We start from the raw sequence: 9,523 nt of genomic DNA, 5'->3' as shown, positions 1-9,523 counted from the left end.
AAATAGTCTAGGATTGCTCAGTTTGGTTCAGTTCAATTTAGCTCTGTCATTGCAGGCCGCAGAGCCTCTCTGTGTCGAAGAGCCCCGATCAACATCACACAAAAGAGCGATAAAAAAGTAATCAGAAGCTAGAATCATATCAAATTGCAGAGTCCGCTAAAGACGAGTCCAATCCACAAACTGCGCCAATCAAACCTCGCCCAAGACCCAAGACTCCTGCATCTTCCTCCAACAGCAGCGAGCAAAAGGGAAAGGAACGCTCGCACGCCTGCCGCTCTCATCCTCATTGACTTCAATCTTGCTCGGTGTTTTACTTGGCAAGTCGGTCGAAAATTGGGGTCAATTGTGGGGTCACCCTCCACCATTAGGTCACACACTCTGTTCTCAACCACACCAAATTCCCCCGGAGACAGCAAAAGTGCCAGATCGCTCAGCTGGCCCAAAAACACATTATCGATATGTAAACTACAGGATCCAATGGCACACAGATTAGTAGCAGAAGTATATTTAAAAGGAGGAGATCCAATGAAAATCTTGCCTGCAGCAGCGTCACGCACAGGAGTACAGACAATGCCCAGGATATTAATGATACATTAATCGTTGTAACACACAGCAGCAAATTCAGAATCAGGTTTATTATTACTGACTTACAGTATGCCATAAAAATTGTTGTTTTGCAGCAACTGTACAGTCATCATCATTACGTGCCATTGCATCTGATGTGGACCAACGTGGTTTTTGACCACGACTGTTCTTGGAAAATTTTTCTACAGAAGCGTTTGCCAATGCCTTCTTCCTGCAGGTACTTCTACATCTGCCTTGGTTAGAAGCCTGGTAGGTGAAAGGTTTGTCTGGCGGCTGGTTTGTCCTCAGCACTGTGAAGAGACAGGAGTCCGACCCTGCAATTAAACCCAGTAGGGAGATGTGGCAGTTTGTCTCAGAGATCAAAAGAGCGTATGAGAAGCCCTGGACAAGTCGCCTGTAAGCTCAAATTTCTGACCTATACCCTGCCAACTGGTCACAAACTTTAACTTAGTTTTGAAGGAACCTGCACTGATGCTCAATTGTTCTTGTTTTTTAAAAGTTTATCTATCTATCCATCATCAGGAACCCCCATCACCCAGGACATGTTCTCTTCTCACTGCTGCCATCAGGAAGAAGGTACAGGAGCCACAGGACTCACACCACCAGTTCTTAACCCTCAGCCATCAGGCCGTTGACCAGTGGGGTAACTTCATTTAACTTCACTCTCCCCATCGCTGAACTGTTCCCACAGTCTATGGACTCACTTTCAAGGATTCTTCATCTCATATTGTCAATAGTTATTATTTATTAATTATTATTATTCCTTCTTTTTTGCATTTGCATCATTTGTTGTCTTCTGCACTCTGGTTGAAAGCCCAAGTTGGGCAGTCTTTCATCAATTGTGTTATGGTTATTATTCTACAGATTTATTGACTATGCCCAGAAGAAAATGAACCTCAGGGTTGTATATAGTGACATATATGTACTTTGATAATAAACTGAGAAACATTGTCTCGTTTTTACTGTGTATTGTGCCAGCAGATACAGTCGAAATGACAATAAGAAGTGACTTGAACTTATATATAGTGTATATAGTGTATAGTTGTATAGAGTGACCTATATGTACTCTGATAATAAATTTACTTTGAACGTTTGAACTTTGAACTATCTATCTAGATAGAACACACTTCCAGGCCTTTCTTGCACAACAAACCTGTGCTGCCCAGTTACACCCGCATGGAAGCTGGCGGCACACTCGGCTGCAGTGGCTTCTATGGGGCAAACCAAAGGTTTTATTGTCTTTTTTAAATGTATTTTTTACAATGGCAAGACCCTGCTGGACATTAAAATACTGCAGGTCTACCCCATCAGCGAGCTGCCTATTGGCAGGGGAACTGAAGGAGCTGGACTTGGTGCAGATCGTGCTGCTACCTGTCAGCGCATCCTTTCTTAGAGAAGGAGCCCAAAACCACTCACCGTACTCCAGGTGAGGCTTCATCACTCCTGATAAAGCCTCAACCACAGAGGAAGAAACAGAGGAAGAAAAAATAGCATTAGTTTAGATAGGCCAGCATGGAGCAGATGGGCTGAAGGGCCTGGTTCAGCACTGTATGTCTCTAAAGAAACATTGTTTTCAAGGTGCTGTTAAATCTGACAGTGTTATCATCAACTGATATAACCTGACTGGAAATCAGCGTGATGATCTTTAGCTATTACTGAGACTCCAACTGACAGACCCAACCAGCCAGTTTCCACCCAGAACTGTGGCTCTTTGGTAACATTTCTGCAGGCCTATTATCTCCATCACCCTGTGGCGCTGACGCAGATTTGGGTCTCTTATCTCCGTGGCTAAGACACGGCCAGGGCCACTCTCTCTAGGGAAGGGAGCCAAGCAGTGAAACCATAAGTAGCACAGTGATCACAAAACAGACAATCACAGCAAACAATGTCAACGCCTCTTCATCACCGATAAAACTACACAGCCGGAATCAGCTCCACTAAGGCCACCTTAAAGATAATTTCCTGTTAGTGAACCTATCGTTGCCTGGGAAGGTTAAATGCTTCGAACTCTTCTTGCGCTGTTTGGTCATTTCCATTGTTAACACGTAAGTCCGGGCTTGGCTGCCAGCTGGTTATCTGATCATGGGGTGATTGATGCTTCACTGATTGGGGAACCACATGCTCCCCCGTCGAATGGGGTCAAGAAGTAAATGGTGATGACCCATACTCAGCTTTTTGCTGGAAAAGGTTGTGGCGATCAGCCATGATACTTTCAGGCGTCACGGTAGCAGAGTGGATAGGTAACACGTTACATTGCGAGTTCTAAGATTGGGGTTCAATTCCCACCACCGTCTGTCAGGAGTTTGTACAGGATGCTCTCCCTGTGACCACTTAGGTTTCCTCCAATGACTCCGGTTTCCTCCCACAGTCCAAAGATGTATGAGTTAGGGTTAGTAAATAGTGGGCATGCCATAGTGGTGCTGAAAGTAGGACGACACTCGCGGACTCCCTTCAGCTCATCCTGGGACCTTATTAGCGCAAATGATGCATTTCTCTTTGAGTTTCACTATTGTGATGTCATCATCAGCATTATGTGCCATGTCATATGACGTGGGCGATCATAGTCTCATGACCATGATTGTTCTTGGCAAGTGTTTCTGCAGAAGTGATTTGCCATTGCCTCCTTCTGGGCAGTGCCTTTACGAGATGGGTGACCCTAACCATTATCAATACTCTTCAGAGATTGTCTGACTGGTGTCAGCGGTCAATCTGCACCAGCTGCTCTTAGAGCCATCCACCACCTGCTCCCATGGGTTCAGGTGACCCTGATCAGGGGGTGGACCTTGCCCAAGGGGGACCTGCAGGAAGAAACACTTTACACTTCCTTTCTTTTGAAAGACGATCGCCTACGTCATACGACATGGCACACAATGAATGACTGTTGAGAGGACTGATCAATAGTCTTACAGCAGGATAGAAGCCAGTGGAATGGCTTTTGGGCTTTTATATCTTCTGCCTGAAGGGAGGGGAGAAGAAAGAATGTGGTTGACTATGTTGGTTGTTTTGCCGAGGCAGTGAGAAGTGCAGATGGAGTCCATGGCGGAGGTGGCTGGTTTTACTGACGTGCTGAGCTGTATCCACAGCTCTCTGCAGTTTATTGTAGACCAAGCTGCGATACCTGCTGTTAGGATGCAGACTTGCAGTTGCCGTACCAAGCTGCGATACCTGCTGTTAGGATGCAGACTTGCAGTTGCCGTACCAAGCTGCGATACCTGCTGTTAGGATGCAGACTTGCAGTTGCTGTACCAAGCTGCGATACCTGCTGTTTTACAAAAGGGGAGGCTTGGCGCTCCACCAATAAGTGGACACCAGGAACACTGGAGAAAGTTTGCAGCTCAGGGATTCAGGTACAGTATGGGCTCAGCAGAGCAGTGCCTGGACATCAAGGGTTAAATTAGAAGGAGCAAATACACACAGTAGGGTTTAATTTCCTGTCGTTTAGAAGGTCAAAGTGTGGCTTAATGCAGCCTACTAAATAGAAGAAACTAGGTGGAAGGTGCTGCTGCTGGTGGAAGGCCAGCTTCCCATCCTCATGTGCAGGGAAAGAAATGTCCAGAGTGGTAGATACAGCCCAGTCCATCGCAGGAAAAGCCCCCTCCACTACTGAGCTTGTTTATGTAGAGCACTGCCGCAAGAATGGAAGCAGCATCCATCACCAAGGACTCCCGTCATCCTGGCCTCTCACTGCTGCCATCGGGAAGGAGGTACAGTAGCCTCAGGTCCCACACCACCAGAGCAGTTATTACTCTCTTTGAACCAGTGTGGATAACTTCGCTCACCTCAACGCTGAACTGATCACTGAACACAACCTCCGGACGTACTTTCAATGGCTGTAAAACCCACGTTCTCTGTGTCTGTTTTTTCTATTTGCACAGTTCAGCTTCCTCTGCACATTGGTTCTTTGTCAGTCTTCACGTGAAGTTTTTCATTGACTCTATTGCTCTGAATTCCTGTAAGAAAATTAATCTCGGGCTTGCAAATGGTGACATATACATATATACTTTGCTGATAAATTTACTTTGAACTTTAAGTTTCTTTTGCACATTGGTTGTCAGTCTTAGACAATAGACAATAGACAATAGGTGCAGAAGTAGACCATTCGGTCCCTCGAGTCTGCACCACCATTCTGAGATCATGGCTGATCATTCACTATCAATACCCAGTCCCTGCCTTGTCTCCATATCCCTTGATTCCCCTATCCATCAGATATCTATCCAGCTCCTTCTTGAAAGCATCCAGAGAATTGGCCTCCACCATCTTCCGAGGCAGTGCATTCCACACCTCCACAACTCTCTGGGAGAAGAAGCTCTTCCTCAACTGTGTTTTAAATAACTGACCTCTTATTCTCAATCCATGTCCTCTGGTACTGGACTCTCCCAACATCTGGAACATATTTCCTGCCTCAGTCCTATCAAATCCTTTAATTTTCTTAAACGTTTCAATCAGATCCCCTCTCAATCTCCTCAATTCCAGCGTGTACAAGCCCAATCTCTCCAATCTCTCTGCGTAAGACAGCCCTGCCATCCCAGGAATCAACCTAGTGAATCTACGCTGCACTTCCTCGATTGCCAGAATGTCCTTCCTTAAACCTGGAGACCAAAACTGTACACAATATTCCAGGTGTGGTCTCACCAGGGCCCTGTACAAATGCAAAAGAACATCCTTGCTCTTGTATTCAATTCCCCTTGTAACAAAGGCCAACATTCCATTTGCCCTCTTCACTGCCTGTTGCACTTGCTCATTCACCTTCATTGACTGGTGAACTAGGACTCCTAGGTCTCTTTGCATTTCTCCCTTACCTAACTCTACACCATTCAGACAATACTCTGCCCTCTTGTTCCAGCTTCCAAAGTGGATAACTTCACATTTATTCACATTGAATGACATCTGCCAAGTATCTGCTCACTCACTAGCCTATCCAAGTATAGTTTTTTAACTTTACTTTTTTTTAAACTTTTTTTTTAACTTTAAGTATAGTTTTTCGTCAATTCTATTGTATTTATTTTTCTTGTAAATATCAACAAGAAAATGAATCTCACTGTAGTATATTGTGACATATGCACACTTTGATAATAATTTTACTTTGATTTTGAGGTGTGAGGAGTGAAGTTCAGAGAAGCTCTACCGCAGAGGTCAGTGGAAACTGAAACTCTCTTCTGTGTACTCACATATCTTCCAATTAGCTTCACGTCGGAGATTGGTAAATATTTGATAAAGAAAGGTTGAGGGTACATGGCGTGAGATTGCATGTCAGATACGAAGCACCACGTTCAGGCAGTAAACTGGTCCTGACCTGTGCCTACTGTCAGTTTTGACCTAGGGCTCAGGTCTCCAAAGATGGGGCTTCAACCCCAAATGTCCAGCTCTCACCCCTGCCATAGAAGTAATGGAAGTATTGGTTTATTATTGTCACATTTACTGACACACAGTGAAAAGTTTGCTTTGCATACCATCCATACTGATCAATTCATTCGTTTGTTCTGTTTCATGTTGTATGACTTGGGCGATCATGGCCTTTCCCACGGCCATGATTGTTCTTGGAAAGTTTTTCTGCAGAAGTGGTTTACCATTGCCTTCTTCTGGGCAGTGTCTTCACAAGAGGGGTGACCCCAGTCATTAACAATACTCTTCACAGAGACTACCAGGGGTCAGTAGTCTCAAAAGCTTGTGATATAGAGCATAGAATACAGAAAAGCACAGCCCACAATGTTGTACTGAACCAGCTAAAAAACAACCCAGAAGCACTTAAACACTAATCCCTCCTTCCCACACCTTGTCCATATCTGTCCATCTTCCTTACATCCAGATGCCTATTTAAAGTCTCTAATGTATTTGCCTCCACCACCATACCAGGGAGCACATTCCAGGCATCCACAACTCTCTGAGTAAAAAACTTACACTCACATCCCCCTCGAACTTATCCCCTCTCACCTTCAAAGCTTGCCTTCTGGTTTTAGACATTTCAACCCGGGAAACAGATACAGATACTAGTTATGCCTCTCTAAACTTCTACCAAATCTCCCCTCAGCTTCTGGTGCTCCGGAGAAAACAACCAAACTTCATCCAGCCTCTCATGATAGCACATGCCCTCTAAACCAGGCAGCATCTTGGTAAACCTCTTCTGCACCCTCTCCAAAGCCTCAACATCCTTCCTGTGGTGGGACAACCAATACTCCAAATGTGTATTCCAAATGCAATACTCCAGAGTTGTAACATAACCTCCTGACTTTTGAACACAATGCCTCCACTAATAAAAGCAAACACTAAAGCTGCTCATACGACCGTCCACTACCCGTTCCCATGCCTCCACGTGACCCTGATCGGGGGCTAAGCAGGTGCTACACCTCGCCCAAGGGTGGCCTGTAGGCTAGCGGAGGAAGGAGCGTCCAACACCCCCTTTAGTAGAGACAAAGCTCCACCCCACCACCCAATCAAATCATTACACTAAATTAAGTTAGAAGAGGCTGCTAAACAAAGTTAAGAGCCCATGTTGTTACAGGAAAGATACTAACAAGGATAGAAGATTGACCGGCAGGAGGCTAAGGGTGGGAATAAAGGGGGCCTTTTCTGGTTGCCTGCCGGTAAATAGTTGTGTTCCACAGGGATCGGTGTTGGGACCACTTCTTTTCATATTGTACATCAATGATGGAGATGACAAAATTGATGGGTTTATGATGGATGGTGGTGGGCTGGGGAGAGGGAACATTTGAGAAAGCAGTGAGTCTTCAAAAGGACTTAGACATATTAGGAGAATGAAAAAGAAGTGCCAGACGGAATACAGTGTAGGGAAGAGTATAATTGTGCACTTTGTCAGAAGGAATAAAGATGTATTCTATTTTTTAAATGGGGAGAAAAATTCAGAAATCATAAATGCAAGGGGACTTGGGAGACCTCATGCAGGATTCCTGAAGGGTTAATTTGCAGGTTGGGTCGATGGTGAGGAAGGCAAATGCAATGTTGGCATTCATTTAGAATATGTAGGTAATGATGTAATCCTGAGGCTTGATAAGACGCAGGTCAGACCACATTCTGTGAGCAGTTTTGGGCCCCTATCTAACAAAAGATGAGCTGGCATTGGAGAGGATTCAGAGGCATTTACAAGAATGATAAGGTTAATGTGTGACGTATTTGGTGGCTCGAGGTTTTTACTTGCTCAAGTGTAGAAGAGTAAGGGGGTATCTCACTGAAGCCTTTCTCATTGAAAGGACTACATAGAGTGGAGGTTCCTTAAGCTTGTTGCAGCCAGGCAAGCTCCCACAAGCTATTAAATACTTCCAATGGTGTGTGTCTGAAATAGACTCTTGAGAATCAAGTCCAGCTCCTGGCCTTCATGTGTGGCTCAACTAAGAGCAAAGGCAGGTTACTGGAACATTAAAACCAGTCGTTTCGGGCAGATGGGGTTTGGCAGGTTTGAGAAGGAAAACTCTGAGCTCAAATCTCCACTGCCTTGTCGCTATACACAAACATGGGCAAGGATTCGGAAGTAAACCCAGAGGATGTCAAAATGTTGGAGTGAACAGTTAGTTTTTGATGGCCTGTAGGTCATGGTTTCTCTTTGGGATCTTTGCTGTTGTTGGCCTGGTGGGTGGTGGGAAAGCTGAAGCTTTATGCTAGAATAATTTGGGGGAGGGTTAACACTGCTTGCATAGAAGTGGCAGGGGGCTTTGGGGTTCTTGCATCTTTTTTCTCTGTCATTCATTCTTTGGGGGTTTTTCTTCTATTTTGGGGATGTCTGTGGAGAGTAAGAATTTGTTTTTTGTATACAATCTCTGATATTAAATGGAACTATTGAACTATTGACGTGCAAAATTTATCTAGCCTCCAGAGGAAGTAGAGCCATTGGCAAGATTACTTGGCTGTGACATCTACGTGGTTGGACCACGACAAGCTATTGGTGATGCTCACATTTGGGAACTTGAAGCTCTGAACCCTCTTAACCTCAACACTGCTGATGTAGACAGGAGCCTGTACACCCACCTCCCCTCCTCAAACCCCTTTCTGAAGTCAATGACCAGCAACTTTATTTTGTTGATATTGAAATGTTATTGTCGCGATGCCATGTCATGAAGCTATCTCCTTTCTGTATTCTGATTCACTGTCATTTGAGATGTGGCCCAGAGAGTGGTGAGTCTGGGGAATAAACCAGTGAAGGCTACCTCAGTAGATATATTTAAGACAAGGTTGGATAGATTTTTTGCATAGTAGGGGAATTGAGGGTTATGGGGAAAAGGCAGGTAGGTAAAGATGAGTCCGTAGTCAGATCAGCCATGATCTTATTGAATGTTGGAGCAGGCACGACAGGCCAGATGGCCGACTCCTGCTCCGACTTCTTGCATTCTTCTGTCACTCCAGACAGGGAATCCATATCAAGTTTAATATCACTGGCATACGTCATGAAACTTGTTAACCTTGTGGCAGCAGTACAATGTGATACATAATAATATAGAAAAAAACCTAGGAATTACAGTTACACACATACATATATTAAATAGTTAAATTAAATACCCAGTCCAAAAAGAATTTTTAAAAAACAGTAGTGAGGTAGTGTTCATGGGTTCAATGTCCATTCAGAAATCAGATGGCAGAGGGGAAGAAGCTGTTCCTATATCATTGAGTGTGTGCCTTCAGGCTTTTGTACCTCCTCCCCAATGGTAACAATGAGAGGAGGGCATGTCCTGGGTAATGAGGGTCCTCAATGATGGACGCTGCCTTTTTGAGGCATCGCTCTGTGAGGATGTCCTGGATACTACAGCGGTTGGTGCCCATGATGGAGCTGGCTGAGTTTACAGCTGGACTTCACTGCCTTGCCCACGGTTACCACACTGGTCCACAGCTGTTAAATGTTGCACTTTTATTGATGTCTTTTTCTATTAATATTGAGGCTGCGGTGCCTGGCGAGGTTTGTAAAATTCCATCTACAAAAAAATTAAGAGTTGGA

The sequence above is a fragment of the Hypanus sabinus genome, chromosome 19 (genome assembly GCF_030144855.1).
Source record: "Hypanus sabinus isolate sHypSab1 chromosome 19, sHypSab1.hap1, whole genome shotgun sequence".
NCBI classification, from domain to species: Eukaryota; Metazoa; Chordata; class Chondrichthyes; order Myliobatiformes; family Dasyatidae; genus Hypanus; species Hypanus sabinus.
The sequence above is the reverse complement of the archived record's forward strand: the minus strand, read 5'-3'. Positions refer to the sequence as shown.